A 19,928-nucleotide genomic window follows, 5' to 3' on the forward strand; every position below is an offset into this window, starting at 1 on the left:
TCCTCAACCTGACGTCCTCCCAGACTCGGATGAGATACCAGCACCAATAACTTAAAGAGGTAGAAGTGTAGCTGAACTACAAGTCTCTAACCATGCGGAGGACAAAGGAACTTCTGTGTGTCACATTTGGGTATTCGGAAAAGATCACTGATATCGGCACTGGCCCCAAGAGATCACATCTCAGGCTCTGAGGAATGGCCGTCAACGAACCTGTCAGACTTCAAAGGCATCATTGAATACAAAGAAGAGGAGAAATTCAGAAACTTCACCTACAAGAAACAAATACAAGATCTCGTTGGCAGAGCCTATGGGTATACAACATCGTCAATGATACCCTCTATCCGCATCTACCAAAATGAAATTTAGAGGATCCTAAACCAAACAGACACCGGAAGTCATTCACTCAGTTGGCGAAGTCCCAAAGGAAGACAGACAAAAGCACTACTGGAAGCATATCATGACGACGCTAAAGCTGGGGAGGATGCCATTTTGGTCGGGATGCCACACGTCAGTGTTTTGGCGAAATACTTCTGGCCAGGTATGTACCAAGATGTTTGAAAATTATGTCAAGTCCTGTGTACATTGTCAACTGTCACAAGAGGAATTGCAACACCAAAGAAGCACCAATGGTTCCGATGCCAACAGAGATAACTTCTCCTAGACTGCATGTACGATATCCTTGGACCATTACCAGAAACTAGCAATAAGAACAAGTACGTCCTACTTTGCCATCGATTCCTATTCAAGATGGACAGAAACTTTTTCCCATGAAGACACAAAGAAGCAGCTCGGTGGCATCTCTTATACAATGAAGTCTTTACAAAAGGTATGGTGCACCTTAAAACTTTGCCCACAGACCGTGGTAGACGAATTCACATCAAAGTTTGGTAAATGCTCTCTGTGAATTGCTTGATATCAAGCACCTACAAAACTTCACTGCATATCATCCACAAACCAGTGGAGTCTGTGAACGTCGAAATAGTACCATTGAGCAAGTCCGTCGAGAACATACGCCAACCAGCATGACAAAACAACTACGGGACACCCTAATTCCAAGCATCATGATGGCACTAGAAGCTTACACCATGTGAGTCAACAGGCTTCAGTCCGCATTACATGCTGTTTGGAGAAATGACAATGTCACCAATTGATACCTCGTTAATCCCAAAGGACAATCTAGGGAGTTGATGCCAGAGATCCACATCAAGACACTCTAGAGAACCTGAAAGGTAGCGAGGACCGTTTGCCAAAGGAAGAACGAACTGGAATTTCACAGGAACTCGCCAAGGAAAGACATGACAGGGGATCAAAGAAACCTTCCTTTGCCATTGCAAGACGAAATTAGCTCCTGTACAGCAGAAGTGTTAGAAAGGCAAGTCTTCGAAGTTAACGAAGAAATGGCATGGCCACTTACCATCCATACAGAGGGTAATGCGATAATTTCACTTACACAAACTCAGAAGGTTGTGAAACGCGAACAGCTCAAATCCCAGAGTGCATGCAAATCGCTTAAAACCTTTCAAAGTCAAGAAGACAGCAACAAAGAGTCTGTGATCAACCAAGGCAAGCAGCTGAATGATCAGGAAACAGTGATCACTCAAACAGGTTCAAAGAAGAAGACCACAAGTACCAGACCAATCCCGCACCGCAAATCTGTACAGAAGGTGGTTATAAGAACCAAATTCTGATAGACCCTCAACGCCAATAACAGACGATGATGCTTTCTACTCATGTTGAGGCGAATTCTGAAGATCAAACAGGCGAATGGCAAAGGTACCTACCACCTAATCAGAGTGGGCAAAGCGGATGTTTCAAACTCATGGCAACCAAAGAAAATATAGCCCACAGCTACTGCAGGGGTACCATGTAATCACTTTTCACACCACTAAAGGAAGAGAGGCGAAAGACGGTAGATACTTTCAGCCCAATAGCAATTAAAGCGGAGTTTAGGCCTCTCGGCCTATGGGGAAAACTCTTCTGTCTACACGTGCAAATACAACATACTACACAAAACATACAACATTAACACTTTAGATTTGGTTTGAATATAACTTTCTGTAGGTTTAATTACCTATATAATTAGTGCTAGAAGTTTGTACACAGCTCACCGAAGACTAAACTATATCACAAGGGAGTGCACCAAAACTAACTTTTGGACAATTAGCAAGCTACCGATTTCTAGGCGATTTGCAGTCGTTCTCATGGCACTTTAATACCACTCAAGATTTGCGAATTTCTACCCTGCGCCTACTCTTGCAAAGTCTGGCTGCACTGCTGCTATGCGGTTCTGAAGTATCTGGAGAAGTCTCGAAGAACCTCTCAAAGGGCTACGCTATACCATTATCATCTTCAGGCCTGAGTCACAAATTACTTTCCGGGTCCGGAAAAGAGATGGATCCACACATTGCCAAAATGCACCATTTACCACAGGGCAGCCAGAATAAAATCCAGTCAGCAAGGTGTTCGAGAATAACCAGCACGACGGGATCTCCAAGGTTTACAGGATTGCATCCTCAAATGCCCGCGCCAGGCGCAGTGCCAGGCACGGAAAAGCTAAATGAGACCCACTGCAACAAATGCAAACTTTTAATGCCTATCACAAACCCGCTCCAAAACAAGGTAGAAGCAAAAGAGCTCTACATTTTGGTTATAGGATGAAGTTTCCAAAGAAACACTTTTGGAACGGCAGCAGATTGACGATGTGAACACATTGTAATACAAAGCATACTCGTGTCGCTGACCAAAGGCTCATACAAGAGCTAGCCCGATGTTTGCTGACTAAGAATCCACAACATCTATCTTCTACATGTCAACGATAACAGGTTTAACTGTTGCTATAAAGCCATTAGAAGCCAACCACCATAACATTGCAGAGACGCATTGTCTAAAAGATTACTAACAACTTTAATTTGGTTGAAGGTAAACTATTGACCATGTCTCAATTAATTTACTTTGGAGCAGAATTTTAGCCATGGCGGCAACTAGTGAACACTGGAAATTGGAAGAGATTTAAAGTTAGGTGTTCAAGAATTGAGTCAGAAGGAAAGCTGTCACCATTCCGGCATAATACACCAACGGTTCAGCAAAGCAATCGAATTCAACATTATGTTCAAGACTGAGTAAAAGGCAACAATCTAAACAATTTAATTTGCTTCATAGGTCACTTGGCATTCCTATTACAATCATGGTACATTTATCACAATGGCTTTAGCAAGAGCTAACAAGCTGTATGTATCTGTAAAGAAGTTCCCTCTGTCAACGTGTCACCTTTGAACCTCTTCAAACTAATCCTCTTTTCCAGTTCCTCTGAATGATACTTCATTTGCATGCAACAAAGCTAATGGATTATTCACCATTCCTGCCAGCATTCACACAAGGATAAGACTCGCTTTACTCATGTTCAAAAATGTGATGGAAATGTCAAAGTGTAATGGGGTGAAAACACTACACTGCCATTTAATCTGGCGCTGTTTCAGCTTCACAGCACTAACATGTGAAGCTGCACTATTCATGAATAGCAAAAGTGATGTAAAAGCATGTGTGACTTTCGTAATAACTCTTTAAATCACCATCATCAACAATTGAAATCCCACATTGCTTCAGCTTATACTAGTATTAATCCAGATTCCATTACTTACACTCCAAATGTCCGCGCCATGGTCAAAAGATGATCCAAAGGATGTTCCTTCTGCATTATCGTCTATTCCATGCCTTTTGGCAAGCCTTTCCGCAAGAGCACTTTTCACCATCAAGCTGGCTTGGTTCCTATGCAACGATACTAACACGGTCTCAAATTGCACCCAATCAATCTGGCACTTCTCCAGCACTTCTTTTTGAAAGGAAAGTAGTTGCGCAACCATTTCTGGAGATTCGGTTTTCTCCCATTCACCAATCAATGTAACTATTCCGAAATGCAAGTCATGTTCCCATACATATTCAAAGATTCTTGAAGCGCAAGATAGAAAAGATCATCTAAGTCTCAAAGGGTGGCAAATGAGTGGTAGAAATCAACATAAGATCTTTCAGTCATTGACTGAACCCTTTTGGATAAGCCAAGAGTGCCATAAATTCATCATGGTTTAGCAATAGCTAATACCATTGCCATTGGCCTGTTCAATGTATTAACATTGAGAATTCTCAATCCGTATGTTTTCCTCTTTGGATATTCCATCAAATTTAGAGCACTCTCGGCAAACAGGCTTTTACTTGTAACAAAGGCATCACGCCGGCAACAGCTGCAGCTCTTCCTTCTTTTGGGAATATCATTTTTAGTTCAACAGTCCCAACTATTGTTGATATCAATCATCTGTAGAACGATTTTTTGAAATATACCATACTAGAGGCATGGCTGCTATGCTAATAATTCTGTTAGTAATAGCACTATACATGCTATGTAAAGGGAAGTCTCAGCCTACGTTTTAGCTCTAGAGATAACCAAAGGGTTCTGCTTTGTACCATTGTTCAATATTGTCCTTAATCATTATGTCCATCTCACTGGAACATTAGGGCTAACTTTAGCCAAGCAATGCTCAGAGTCAAAGGTGTGCTAAGACCAAAGAGCTTTACACTCAATTTGGAAAGATTTCCAAGGTCTCAAATAATAAAACACTTGTACTCTTAGAATTCCAAGAGGAATTATCATTATCATATCTAAAGGCCCACTTAATTAGAAAAATCCTGAAGGAGACAACCTTATGAGGGCACACATTTTTTATTGTATTTCACCATGGCTTTTTACCAGGTTATGGGAGGAATAACTCTGGACCTGTTACATAGTCACCCGCGTATCCCAAGTATATGTTTGGACCACACCTTTGTTTTACAGAACCATTATGTGTCATTATGTATATGTCAAGGTCTATTTTTCATTTTTGTGTTATTTGTCATCATCATGTAATTAGCAATTTCTTTTGGGGACAAAGTTTTTAAAGTCCAGGGGTGTTATCATCGTGCAAGAATTAAGCAAATATATATAAAATATAATTGATTAATTTAGCTTTATTAATAAATATTTGGTTTGCGATCGTATAGATATAATATTAAATTCTTTTGGGTACAAACATATGCTCTCTCAATACATTTGGTTTTATTATAAGCAGTGATCGCTTTAGGCAAACATGTCACTGCACAGAAAATCTATGCCTGCACTGCGGTGCAATAAAATGTAAAAAGTCAATGGGACTATTGTGCACAGGTAACTCTTCCCTCCGGTCATAGCTGTCAATACGATGGACATATAGGCAGTTAAAACAAAGATGGTTTATGTTTGACATGCGAGCTGGTCATCTTGAATGGAAACTGTGTGCGTGGCACGAGATGACAAATCCCACTGTGTTCCGGGTTAAGGGGTTATATATGGAGGGCAGGTGTAGGTCCTAACCATCACTTGCACTCCAGAAATAAACGGATCACGTCACAATTCTGTGCTCACGGTTTCCTTCTCTCTTCAAGGTAAGCAAGCAGCTCAGTAATTCTTATTGATGTATACATGTTGTTTTGTTATATGCAATACTGGTGTATTATTGTAATTAGTGATTTTTTATTATAATGTTACATAAGCGTTACTTTGACCTATGTGTACAAGGTGTATTCCCAGACTTGTATGCAATGCTTAGGTCAATTACGTTAAACTATATTGCAAACTGCAATATAGAATTTCTATGACAAATAGTATTTCATAAAAGTAATCATTGTATCGCCCTTTTGCGACTTGTATGTTAAGACATGACGTTGTCTCCCTTCATTACAAGCGACGCATCTAAATGATTACCACCCTTCACGATAAATGTAATGTGTCAGATTTGTAGAGTTCATATTGTAATGTATATTGTGTAATGTGTTGTTTGATTTAATTATCAAGTCATTTAATGGACCATGTTAAACTATAGGCTAGGTGCAGCGTATCACGCAAACTACCTTTACATATGTGAACCTGGAGTTAATTGAGATATTTCGTGGATCATTGCTTCAGTAGCCTCCGGCCACACTCGTACTCTCTATATATTACCTTTCAAGATGTACTGCTACACAATTCTGTACTGCCTTAGTGATACCTTTGTATTGTCTTAGTTATTACCTTAGTTTAGAATACAGTTGTTACCTACAGCACATTTCTTTCTTGTTTGCTGGGTGCATTCATACTTCTTTAACTGACTGATTCCCGGTTAAGTTTTTTAATTTATCGAGATATAACCAGAGCAGTACGATTGCTTCTAACCTTTCCAGATATTTTCCAGATGTAAGCTCCTTTCAAGTTAACCAGACTATTAAGGGAGTGTGCGAGTTTATATTTACGCCGCACTCAGCAATATCACAGCTATGAATAATCGAGTTTAGACCAGACAATCCAGTGATCAACATCATGAGCATCGTTCTACGCAACTGGGATAAGATGGCATGTGTCAAGTTGACAAGTCAACCAAGTCAGCGAGCCTGACCACCCGCCTCATAGTCGCCTCTTACTACAAGCATGGGTTACTAAAGACCAATACTAACCCGGATCTTCACGGGTCCTAGACGATTAAAACAGACTGGGGTATGTACATGATGTCAAACAAACAAAAATTGGTTAAAATGAGGCGGCGTTACAGGCTGGTTCCGACCCTGTCGTTGGCGTCCTCCATCTCATCCCCCTGACATCATAAGTGTTCTGTATGGGGAGGCCAAGGGGAACAGCCGGCTATGCTCTGTGACTTTAAGTCTCTATATTTGCACAAAGGGTTGAAAATGGTCTCGAAGGATGCCGGTCCGGTTTGTATACACCTTTACAGTTACCATCATCCCTGACATAAGTTATTTTCTCCTATGGGTCATAACGTCACACTACACTATTACACTTCCGACCCAAAACCGGCGAACCCCTAGTATCCCGGGCTGTTTTAGTTGGGATATTGTCTCTTTAAATACAGATGTTCATCAGTGGGTCGACAACACTATATTCGTATATGACAGTGCAGCAACGGCCAGGCCTCTTCTCAAAGGTCCACCTGCCCTGTGTCAAGTTTCTCCTATATACTCACTGTGAGATAGTCCTGTTTCGTACTACGGTACATGTATGGTCAGCATATTGTAGTATCCGGCACCTCATCCACAATGTTCAACTTCCGTGGCCAACCGGTCATACTCTAAGGATAATTACACGTCTCTTCTGATGGTCATGATAATGATATTCAAGCTGCTGTCATTTCATTTATATTGACAGCACTGTGAAGATTTAGATACACAACTTTATCTCCGGGAATATACCAGCATTCATTAAACATCTGCTAAAACCCATATCCCGAAAGAGGCAGAGGGGGAAGCCTAGTGGTTAGAGCGTTCGCTCGTCGAACCGATGACACGGGTTCGATTCCTGATATGGGTACAATGTGTGCATTTCTTGTGCCCCCTACCATGATATTGTTGGAATATTGCTTAAAAGCGGCGTAAAACTAAACCCCCTCACTCACTCAAATTATTGGGGGTCTAAAGGCATGCAGCGGAACGCTTGTAGGCACTCGGGCGGGATATGGGATGAGGGAGTTTAGTTTTACGCCGCTTTAGCAATATTCCAGCAATATCAAGGCAGGGGATACCAGAAATAGGCTTCACACATTGTAGTAATACCCGTGTGGGGAATGTAACCCAGGTGTTCGCCGTGACGAGCGAACTCTTTTAACTACTAATGATTACTGTCTCGGTCTTATGAACCAGATATGCTGTCTGCACCAAACAAGACGTGCCCGAGGGAGATGCAACGTTGGGGATATTTCTGGATGTCTGCTCATTCAACGGTTCTGCTGCTAATTGGTCAATCCGATAATTGTCTGAGATCTTAATGTAGATGCACTAAATGGTTCACCACACGTGCAAGACAGGTCCGTGGCAATGACACGTGTTGCCCTGCTGCAGGTAATGTCTCCAAAGAGAGAATGTTTGTCAAAAAACAATAAACTGTCTGGCGTCTTCGTTTTGCGCCATTCCTGATCGCAGAAACACACGGCGATTAGACATTGATTTTAGGCATGACGAGGCATTACATGAGCGTTCTTGCCCGTTAGCAAGTGTCTTATGAGATCAAGCACGCTTCACGCATTGTACTCATGCGAGGTATCGAACCCGGGTCTTCGGCGTGACGAGCGACAGCTTTAACCACTTGTCAATGGTGAATATCGACGTTAAATCGAAATGTCTTGATGAACAAGTATGGACAGGTGCATTGAATACTGTTTTAGACTGTTACTCTGTATCCCTACAGGGGCGGTGGGGTAGCCTAGTGGTTAAAGCGTTGGCTCGTCACGCCGAAGACCCGGGTTCGATTCCCTACATGGGCATAATGTGTGAAACCCATTTCTGGTGTCCCCCATTTCTGGTGTCCCCCGCCGTGATATTGCTGGAATATTGCTAAAAGCGGCGTAAAACTAAACTCAGTCAGTGTATCCCTACAATTTACACAATTGCAAATAGCGTATGTCGAAATAACCCACTTCGGCCTAACTTGGCATTCAGTGGGATGCATAATAGGATATCCAGAAAAGCATGTTTACTGGTAAAATCGTGCAAAACTTACAAAAAATACGAATAGCTGCTGAAAACAATAGATCAGACTATAGATGGCAATTAGGTCGCTCAGCCAGGTATGACGACGAACCGTCGACTGACCTGGCATGAAATGCATGTGCTGCCTACAGGCACAATGGGTCATCTCAAAGATATTTTGTGCTTTTTCATGTGTGTTGACTATGCCTCATCTATTGATTAACATCTTACTTGTCTTTGTTTCATAAAGTTTATGTTGAGATATGTAGAAGAGTATGATACCCGATAACCAAAGAAACGCATCGTCTTAAATGTCTCAAAATATATAGGTGGCATGACCACCCGAAGATCAACAGGACTGGATATTACTTGAAAATTGTTATGACATGCCGTGTACTTCCCCAGTATAATTCCCCTAAAGGATTATCTTATCTTAGCTGATATCTCTATCCCCCAGCCCAACCACAACCATCGTCTGCGACACCCGTCTAGGTTTTGCTTTGAGACGAACCCTCCTATCTGTTTCTTTTTATAGTGACAGTGAAACTCCATGGTAGCTACATCCTTAATGGTTTCAGCATTAATGTTATTATTTTTTACGTCAGCTATCGTTTATAATGAAGCTAAATCTAATTTCAAAATGGGCATTTAAAAAGTGTCCTTTGTGATACAATATCATCGAACACTAATTTGCATAAAGCCATGGTCTGTTCCAAATAAGTCGCTTTGGGCTTGGGCTCATTTCTGCACTAATCTCTCCTCAGTAAAGTCCTTTTTTTTACGTTTCCTATCTCCCAACCACTAAGACTTTAGTTAGACCGAACTTAGTTTAACAGATATTTCACACTTTCACCTATCAACTACATCAATTGAAGGGATAAATGTGAAAATACAGTTCTTTTCTATTTCCGACAGTACTTTTGGATCATTGTCGTGGCCAACATACTGTAGTATCAATTCGCCTTCCATCATCTCTGCCACATTCGTATATCAGGAAAGGTATCTGGCAGCCATTTTAACAATACAATCACCCAGTTTCTATCCCAGGAATGTTCTTTCGTTAATTACAAGGAAGCGAAATTCGATTAACCTACCAATCAGATAAAGATTGCCCAATTATGTTTGTATAACATCTGTCCTAATTTTGAGGAGTAAAGCAAGTCGTCAGGAATGTTTTATTTGTTGAGGGTGCAATACTCAAGCCAGATGAGCATTCATATGAAGTAGTCCGGACCAGATAATCCGGTGACTGATGTGCCGTCTGGGTAGAATAACCATTAAGTCTCCTCTTATGATACAGGTTGCCATGAACCTATGCTATCCTAAATTCCCACGAAATCTGATAAATTTAAATAGTACCTTTCAGAAAAAACTGAATGTCTCCTATGGAGTTGTCTCCCCTTCAGCAGATCCTTCACCACAGGCTGATGACCTCACGCTGCTTTGGTTGGGGTGTGATGGGGCATATTTCCAGTCAAAACCGAGAAATTTAACAGACATTGAAACTGTCTACGCTGTGATCGCATGACACAGAGCTATCAACCAAATCATAAAGCCTGACTGACTGAGTTTGGTTTTACGCCGCTTTTAGCAATATTCCAGCAATATCATGGCGGGGGACACCAGAAATGGGCTTCACACATTGTGCCCATGTGGGGAATCGAACCCGGGTCTTCGGCGTGACGAGCCAACGCTTTAACCACTAGGCTACCCCACCGCCCCCAATACATAAAGACTCTTATGATCAGTATCAGATTGCAGGTACTTTATTTCCAGCAGCAATCCCTATTAATGGTATCCAAGAGACCTAAACATTGCAACACTAAGTCACACCGATAAAGGCGGTTTTGTCCCATTCAAAATGTGCATCAGACATACTGGATGCACAATCCTACAGAATGGATGCAGAGAGAAATAATACATACCATGTAACGACCATAACTTGACCTTTAAAATCAATATCAAAATGGTATGTCTGGTACATAAGCCTGACCACCAACCTGGTACATGATCAGTCACCAGATGTAGTATCAACAAATCTCTTATTGTATGTTAGGGACAGATGTAGCATTATTCACTGTATGAAATTCTTGACAAAGTGATTTTTAAACTTACATTACAGGTACATTACACCACTTTATATAACCTTCATTATTTGCTCTAAGGACCTGTGAAGAAGATCAATCTTAGAAATTGTCTTCAACAACCAATGCTTGTCATAGAGGCAACAAAGCATGGGATCGGGTCACGAAGGCTCAGCTGACTTGGTTGGCACGTCATCATATCCCAATTGTGGACATCAATGTTTGTTGCTGTTGATCACTGGATTGTCCTGGTCCAGGCTCAATTATTTACAGACTGCCGTAATACATACAGCTTACAAACACTGCTGAGGGTGACAGTAAACAACCAATACAATCCATCAAAGAACCCTTCAAAATTTAACTATTAGTAATGTGTGGTCCTGTGAGATCCCTTGTCTAGAGGGCAAGCCCCTAAAGCCCTGCAACAGAGATAAGGGAGACCAGTACATAACACTGACTGACTGAGTTTGGTTTTACACGGCTTTTAGCAATATTCCAGCAATATCCGGCGGGGACACCAGAAATGGGCTTCACACATTGTGCCCGCGTAGGGAATCGAACCGGGTCTTAGGTGGCGATTAGCGCTTTAACCACTAGGCTACCCCACGCCCCAATACATAACATAAAATCCCAGAGGCCATGACACTACAGCAGAGACTGACTAGGGTTCCCAAGTTTAATGTGTCAATCGAAATCTGTACAATTAGAAGACCATCCTGTGGTGGGAACTCCTTGGTGCGGAGTGAGAACATGGAGCCTAGATATCCAAACAGGAGCTTCTTCTCAGGACTCTTCCTGAGGACATCCAGCAGCTGCTTGTCAACCTCCTTCTGGTCAGTCTTGCGCTGCTCGGACACTTGGTACCTCTGGAACACAATTACAGGAGGGACCATTAAGCAACGAGTCAAACATTAATTTTCTGAATGAATGTATTTTGGTCTTTTCTCTCTTCAGTTGTACATTAATATATAACAGATCATGTTGTATAAAGGTGTTGGATGAGTATGGTTTTACAGTGCTTTCAGCAATATTCCAGCAAATATCGGCGGGAAACACCAGAGATGGGCTTCACACATTGTACCCATTTGGGAAATCGAATGATGAGCGGACTCTTTAACCATTAGGCTACCCCGCCTCCCCTTGTATAAAGGTATGTTGAGAGAAAATTCATGGAATTTGAATATACATTCAAAATGAGTTCTTGAACATACCTGAACTTTACAAACTATTCTCTTTAATTGCAAAATTCCATTCAAACTGACATTCCTTAACCAATAAGACGTTTTACAGAAACAGACTGTTAGGTTGGATGATTGTAAATAACTTCAAAACATATCCCAACCTCTTTCTTAGTGTCAAATATCTCTCCCTCGGTCTGCTTGGCCTTCGGCTGCTTGGATCTCACGGAAATAATCATCATTAATTCTAGCCGGGCAGCTTCACGCTTAATGTCCAACCCTGGTCTTGGTAGCAATCACATAGATCTGGTTGATCGGCCGAAAGGGGGCAGTTGTTCAACTGGTAGGGTCCTGTGGAAGAGATCACCAGTGACCGGAAACATGGCGCCAATCAAGAGATTGTGAGATCATCATATTAGTTTAGAGTTGAGGTTAAAGGGTGGGAATTGGGTTTTAACGTCAACATTTCGAGAATATTTAGGCTCCATGAGTCACATGGCGGCGTGCATGCGTGTGTATTAGTAGGTGCAGCTGCTTGTACTAGCCCAGGCTGAAGCTGGTGCTGGTGCTATGGCCCACTGAGATACCATGCTGCGGTGAAAGCATGACTCGAACCGCGTTATACTTATACTGACTCGAGCCGACCAGTCCTTGTTCTACCCTTTAATGCCGGCGACAGCCGGGGACCAACAAGAACTATATTTTAATGTCTTTTTTGGTATGGCATGGCGGTCAGGGGATCGAACCAGCGACCTTCCGGCTCTCGAAGAAGCTCTAACCACTACACCACAGAATTGGTCATATAAGATTTAAGAGAGGGTAAAGTTGGAATAACTTTGCCTTGAACATTACAGTATTCGGTCATCTGTGTTTAGCCGGTCTGTCAATTATTCCAGTTATATTATGAAGTGTTAAGATGGATCACTAGTTTGAAGACCAAAAAACTTGAATAATGCCGACATTTTACCGCTGCGGCACCCATGGCGCCCAGGTGGCAACATACCAAGAGTCGCCGTCGGAATGCCGGATTTGAATCCACAATGCTAAAGTGTTTGCACTGAATGGCTGCACCTTAGCCTTGATTGGGATTACGCATGGCCCCTACAGCTCATCAGTCTAAAATATAATTGGCCATTTGCTCTCTCCTACCAACACCTATAGTACATGGGCATGAGGCTGAAGTGATCGCCAGGCCAGAGGCTAGTGATCCATCGAGGGTTGATGGTAATCGGTTGCCCACCTGTGACCCGGTAAAACCTTAAGTCAACTTTGGGTGCAGACTCTTTACAACCCCTGGTGTACAGTACACAACCCTGTGTGCATAAAGAACCCGCGAGAATCCGTTGGTATATGACCAGATGGTGGCCACATGAATACATGCAAACACCCTAGTTCACAGGGTGGGGAACAGCGTGCAGTGTACTTGGACGAAAGTACTGTGACTATGTGTCCCAGTCCACCCAGCTGTGAATGGGTACGCCTCGTAAGGATGAGAAGAAGGCCTTAGCATAATGTCAGGTGCACCCTGAGTAGAAACGATAGTTGTAATATGATTCCGGGGAGTTGAGATTGATAATACTATGTGCTGTTGAGGATTGACATCCAGTGATCGAGGGGAAAATATGCTCGGTAGCCTAGAGGGCATGTACTATTTAGCTACTGGATATGTGGCTATATAAATGTTAATATAATAATATGTCCTTTTTGTCAACACCATCACCATCCTCTGTTACACAAAGTGATAATGGCTACAATGATCCACAGCGTGTTAAAGAATGTGAGTTACAACAGTCTCACTTTAATGTAGATGAAATAGGACACAGGAAGCAGAGATCACCCACTATAGTTATTAGAGTGTGAGTGAGTATATTTGTATGCCACTTTTGGCAACATTCCATCAATAGCCGCGACCGAAAGACACCAGAAATGGGCTTCACACATGTGGATACCCGTAGAAGTGACATGTGAAGTTAGTTACATGAAGAGTCCTGTGAACCAATGTTTGCCTCAAAACAGATAAAATTTCATTACAACAAAACTGTTATGGTAAAATGCACTGCAGAGTTATGCTGCCCCTTAGTTTCACAGCAATTACTATTCCCATCGCATAGCAGACGAGATACAAAAAATGGATTCGCATACTGATCCCATGTGGTGAATGAAACTCAGAGTCGAAACAATGTACAAATGAGAAAATAGCTGCCTCCCCTAAGCTTTTTACAGATTAATCCCCGAGTCAAATATAGTGAACACTGCATGTATTTTGCTTGTTTAGTTTGTTTGTTTAGCTGACACTCACGCAACATTCCAGCCATATAATGGTGAGGTGGCCTGTAAATATTGCAGTCCTGGACCACACACAATCCTGTGATCAACATCGCATTGAGCAATGAATCCTATAATGGGGATATGAGCACGCATCATCCCAGAGTCTGGCGATCCCTGACCACTCTCACCTCATTAAACAAGTATTTGGTTGCCTAAGACCAATTTAAAGAGGATTTAATTGGTCATATCCATATAAGAGTCATGCATGTCTTCCCTATCCCTATTATATAGACCCTATGCTCATGATGTCAATCACTGGAATGTCTAGTAAAGAAGAGCGTGATTACTTACAGCCTGCTGTTATACTGTTAGGAAATTTATTGATGGTTGTATTTAACTTCTAACATATGCCTGCATGTTGGGTGTTCCTGGAATATTGCCCACTTCGGCGTAAAACCAAGCTTCAGTCCAGTCAGTCAGTCAGTCTAACATATGCTGAAAAGGATCTCGAACAGTGGAGTATGATTTTTTCAATTTGGTGCATGTGTTAGTGTGGCTTGGTAGTGAGTGAGTGTGATGAAATTGATGAAATGAGTTAGGTTGGGTTTTAGACTGCTTTTAGCAATATTCCAGCAATATCACATCAGGAATTTTCAATATGAATCTACAAGTATGAGAGGAGAAAATGACCGGAGATACCCACTCACCAGTAACAAGAAGCAATCCGGAGTTCAATTGCTTCAGGAAAACAACACGCTGAAACAAAGAACATTGACAATCACTCTAATCAATATTGCTAAAAAATGAATCATCATATGTCTCTAAAAGTATGTTTCTTATTGTTATGTTTGTTAAATCGAGACAAACAACTGATATATGACTAGTAAAACTGCAATGTAAACAACATATTAGGAAGTAGCCTCAATCGTCTTGATCATGGTATTACTTGGTGCCTGTTTTGTTTGCACAAGGTCATGATTATGTTCCATTTTTGCCCACGACTTTTGTGGTGGGGTCTAAGATCACAATTGATTATTGAGCAGTCTGCATATTGTGAGCAATAACCAGCACCAGTAAACATGACTATTTTAACAACAGGTGAGCAAGTTTAGTTTTACACCAAACTTAGCAATATTCCATCTATATGGCGGTGGTCTGGACCAGACAATCCAGTGATCAACAGCATTAGCATCGATCTAGCGCGGTGGGAACCGATGGCGTGTCAACCAGAGTCATTGAGCCTGACCACCCGATCCGTTAATTAGCCTTTTCACGACAAGCATAGTAGCCAACTCCGCGACAAGCATAATTAAGCCTTTATGACAAAGAATGGGTTGCTGAGAGACCTACTCTACCCACGGATCTTCACGGGTTAATTTAAACAAAGCAAGGTAACAGGTCAGTATCTTAACCTGATAATAATCATTCTCACCTTTCCCTTATGTCTGCCAGCGACCAATAGTAGGCACAGTGCGGGGCTGATGGTGGACCTCAGCTTGTGTGTATGGTTTTGAATGCCTTCTGTTTGTGTTTTAAGGTCCGCGAGGCTTGTCTTCTGTTGGGTAGTAAGCGGGGCTGTGAAGAAGGAACTTCAGTCAACCCAGGGTACACCAAGCTATATGTCATAGTCATAGAGTCTAAGGAGATAATTCGAAAAGCTTAAATTTTTTCCAGGTTCTTTCAGACATCAACACTGTCTACAGATTGGAACCACAGGACAGCAACTTTGAAATTCATACTAGTCTACCAGCCTGAGACTACTAGATTCTGCGATGAAGACAAGATAAAAATACAGCAATGGTAGTCTTCACTGACCAGCTACATTTCAAGGGCAAAAGTTCTGAACCAGCTCAAGGCATCCGTTTGGCTACAAATTGAGAGCTGAAACCTGACAGAAAATGTAAAACATTGAACATTTTGGTTGTGTTCAATCAGAATTAGCAGAAATTCAAACAAAGTTCACTACTGATTGCTCTGGAATTGTCTGCAAATAAACACACATTTCTTAGGGTGAGAACAAGGGCTGGTAGAGCTTGCCAAGCTATCATACGGGAGCTCGATTTAAGAGATGTTAACCTACTTGCACCAGATTACAGCCTGAGATCAAAACCTTCGTTAGCGCCAAGCCGAATAAATTCAGTTGCACTGCTCTTACATTGCAATATGTAATGGAGAAGGAAATGTGCCATTAAATTATTAAGATCTTTATTCTAGAGCGTTACCCTCTCAAAAATTGGAGCTAATAACTAGGTTGCACTTCATAATATAGGTGGTAACCAGTGCGAAGCAACAGAAAGGCTTTCATCCCGAGGAGCCCTGTATTGGCATTAAGAAAACTGGTTTTGAATGGTGTGGCTCAGTATTTTTAATTATATTTTGTATACGGTTTGAGGCATTGGATGGGAGGCCCAAAGTGATGCAGTTCTCAAATATGCACAAAGGAAAGGTACTGACAAACCATAACCAAGCGCGGGAATCTTGTCATAACATTCGGCATGCCTACCTTCCCACCTGATGGTGCTGCTCTTAGGTACTTGTGTTTCCAAATAAATGGAAATAACTGATGACCATGAATCTAAAAGCTATGCAATTAAAACACCCAATTCTCAAATGTTCAATCCGATGCATCGATTGAGTTATTCGCTTTCGGTAGGATGATCGAACATTTTGGCAACTTAGAAACTGAAAAGAGTGAGTGAGTTTAGTTTCACGCGGCACTCAGCAATATTCAGCTATATGGCGACGAATCTGAAATGTCGAGGAGTCTGGACCAGATAAATCCAGTGATCAACAACCCGCAGAGCATCGATCTACGCCAAATGGGATGTGATACGTATTGTCCAACCATGTCGAGCCACCAGTCCGTTGAGTAAGCCTATTCGACAAGGCATGGAGTTTACTGAAAACCAATTCTAACGCTGAAATCTTCAGGGTCAGTGAAAGAGAGACCTGTGTATTTGCAAAGCATTTGATGAAGTAAGTATGTTTTATTGTCTTGTGTGATCAAGCTACTGAACTTTCACCCTGAAAAGCAGTGAAATGATGGTGACTGATAATGATGATGGTGGACAGATTAGGTTGATTAAATCATTTTCAGAACTTCATTATACGCCTTCTCCGCTGGCTCCGCGGCTTAGCCCACCAGGGCTAGAGCATTAGCTCTGAACGCAAACTACCGATTTTGGTTTTCCTATATGAGTTTGGGGTTACAACATGTGTACAATATGTGGGAGTCCATTCCACGGTAAAATCCAGCTATGCTGATCTCACGTACGGCAATTGACTGACTGATTGATTGACCACCCAATCCCAGCTGATGCATCCCTACATGCAGCAATGCATTTGGAGGCGTGGAGGAGTTTTTTTCAGGGCTGCATGTCACTCTTTGATCAAACTCACATATCGGTGATGGCCACGTCAGTTTCCTCCATTTTGTCTCCACCAATCTTTTTTCCACATATGTTGGTTTCTTGACCTTTCTAGCAGCTGGGCTCTGGCTGGTTTGGACCATCCTGAAACGCGTTAGGAATAAACATTGTAGAGGCGACCACCGGATCCCACTGCTGACAGCGCCAAGTTAGAAGGGGCATTCTGGTCAATGCACAATCAGATAATCTCAAGACTCTGGAGGAAGCATCACTTTCGGGGAAAAGAGTTCATTCACGTGCCGCCTATTTTTCGCGATGAGCAAACGCTGTAATTTAGTCTATAGTTTATAGTTAAAATTAGGTGGGGAAGTGCATTAAACTAACTCCAGCATTGGTTGAAAACATTCAAACCAGAATCTGTTTGAAATTTTTGTCTTTCAACGCTAAATTTCTGCAGATGTTTTTATATCAAAATATTTCAGCGCTATGTGAAAGGCTTTGTGATGTAGTAACTAGATGAGGAATATGTTTTGGGAACCAATTTTCAAATGTAACCAGGCATGTTATGAGCATGGTGATTGGTTAACAGCAAAGGTGATCCACGAGGAGCTTGAGGTGGGATCTGACATTTCAGTCCTAACATGTCGGCTCTTATAACAAATTATACCTATTTCACATGGCGAATCCATTCTTGTACAATTTATTAAAGAAGCTTCGTAAATGTAAATGCCCATTACAACTTAAATGCATACCTAATCTGCGGTTACCATCTACGCAAACACAGGCATCTACGTTCGCCAATTTACGAGCGATGGGTTTCAGACTGTTCATAGTATCCTACAGTTAATGATATGCGTGATACTTCCATCACAGACTCGATCATTCTACCAAATTGTAAATTCAACCATCAAGCGGTTGGATATCTGACACAATACGGAGAAATACATTGTTCCAAATGCATAATTTCAAAAGTGGCTGCGTTTATATTTTCCTCATGGAAAATAGAAACTAAAATGTGAGAAAGATGACACATAATGTTGCTGGACCAGCGCACGTTTAAGTCACATATTTAATGGATTCTGTCGATGTAAACACCATCTATAATCATGTGTCTCGTGAACCTGCCCTTCATATGCCGGGACAAGAGTAATAATAATAGTATGTACTGATAATATCCACTAATACTGCCATATTTGAAACCAATTTATTATCCCATTTAGCAGGAATTGTTGTTATAATGCAGGATGTCAAACAATCATATCGATAATGCTAGTTTATAAAATTACGAGGAGTCGGCATGAGCTATCACCTACATCGCCGTACGGGGTTGCAAAGGAAGTCACGAGTTGTAGTGCGCGCGATCCCTAAAAGTGATGGCGTAGTACACACGGATCAAGGGGGACAACACCATGCTTCTTTCTGAGGGAAATAGAAAGACGATGCAAACATTTTCAGTGCATGGGTATTATATAAACGACTTGAATGATGCCAGTTGCTGTTATTGAATGCATCTGATGCATGTCAATTATGTTAATTAATTTTACTATCAGGGCACCAGTAGATATTTTAGGTCGGCCATCTTTGTTTTACATGGTGTACTATCTAAGATTGAAAATTATTTCAAAATGAGATCACGAATCCAACTTACTCTCTAAATTTTGTCCGGAAGCTTGTGGGATCTCTAAAGAGCTATCTCTAAACAGCCCGCTGTCTTTAAAATTACAAACGCAATGGCTAATAACTGGATATACAGCACCGAGTTATCACGTTACACTTATGGCAATCGCCCCAGGATTCGTGAACGCAAAGAGTGCGGCGAAAAAATCCCGATTTCATTTTGTATACTCACTGATTATTTTATTCATTGATTCCAGAAGTTGAAAATGCCTAATATTCCACTCGTGGAATGAAACGTTTCTTTAAAAGCCATTTTACAACTGTGTATAGCTATGTTGTTGTTTACGCCTCACTCAGAATAAGTCTAGCTTTGTGAGTGTATGGCGGCAGAGTGGTCTATGTGTTCTGTCTGGACCTGACAATCCAGTGATTGACACCATAATCATTTATCTACGCATTTTGGATACAATGACATGCATCAAGCAAATCATGGAACCTGACCACACAGTCAGTTTAGTTATTACAACAAGACATGCATGGAGTTTGCTGAACACCAGTTCTACAGGGATATGTAAAATAAATAGTGTAAATAATGGCAAATGGCACTAGTGGCAACTGCACTCTAACCAATTTTTCATCCATAATAATAATAATGAGCAGTCACTGTCGCTAATCTCCATGGCAAAATGCTCCCCAGCGCTAACTACCCTGATTATTATTACCCCGGATAACCCAAACTGCCTGTTAGAGGCTAGAAGAGTTATAAATACATATTTATCCAACCAGGTACCCATTTTTCTGTTGGATAGGGCAGAACGGTACAGACAAACTCTCCGCTGGCTAAAAGGGTGAGACCGCATTAACATCGTATTGCTTCGTTACGTGGGGCAGGACCA

General features: G+C 41.6%; 1 pseudogene; it reads right to left on the reverse strand.

Annotated features, from left to right (window-relative positions):
• Positions 1 to 11,304: 11,304 nt before the first annotated feature.
• Positions 11,305 to 17,478, reverse strand: LOC124273826 (annotated as a pseudogene).
• Between the last annotated feature and the right edge of the window lie 2,450 nt (positions 17,479 to 19,928).

Source organism: Haliotis rubra, unplaced genomic scaffold (genome assembly GCF_003918875.1).
Source record: "Haliotis rubra isolate DU_JTF1 unplaced genomic scaffold, ASM391887v1 Scf1849, whole genome shotgun sequence".
In the NCBI taxonomy this organism is placed as follows: Eukaryota; Metazoa; Mollusca; class Gastropoda; order Lepetellida; family Haliotidae; genus Haliotis; species Haliotis rubra.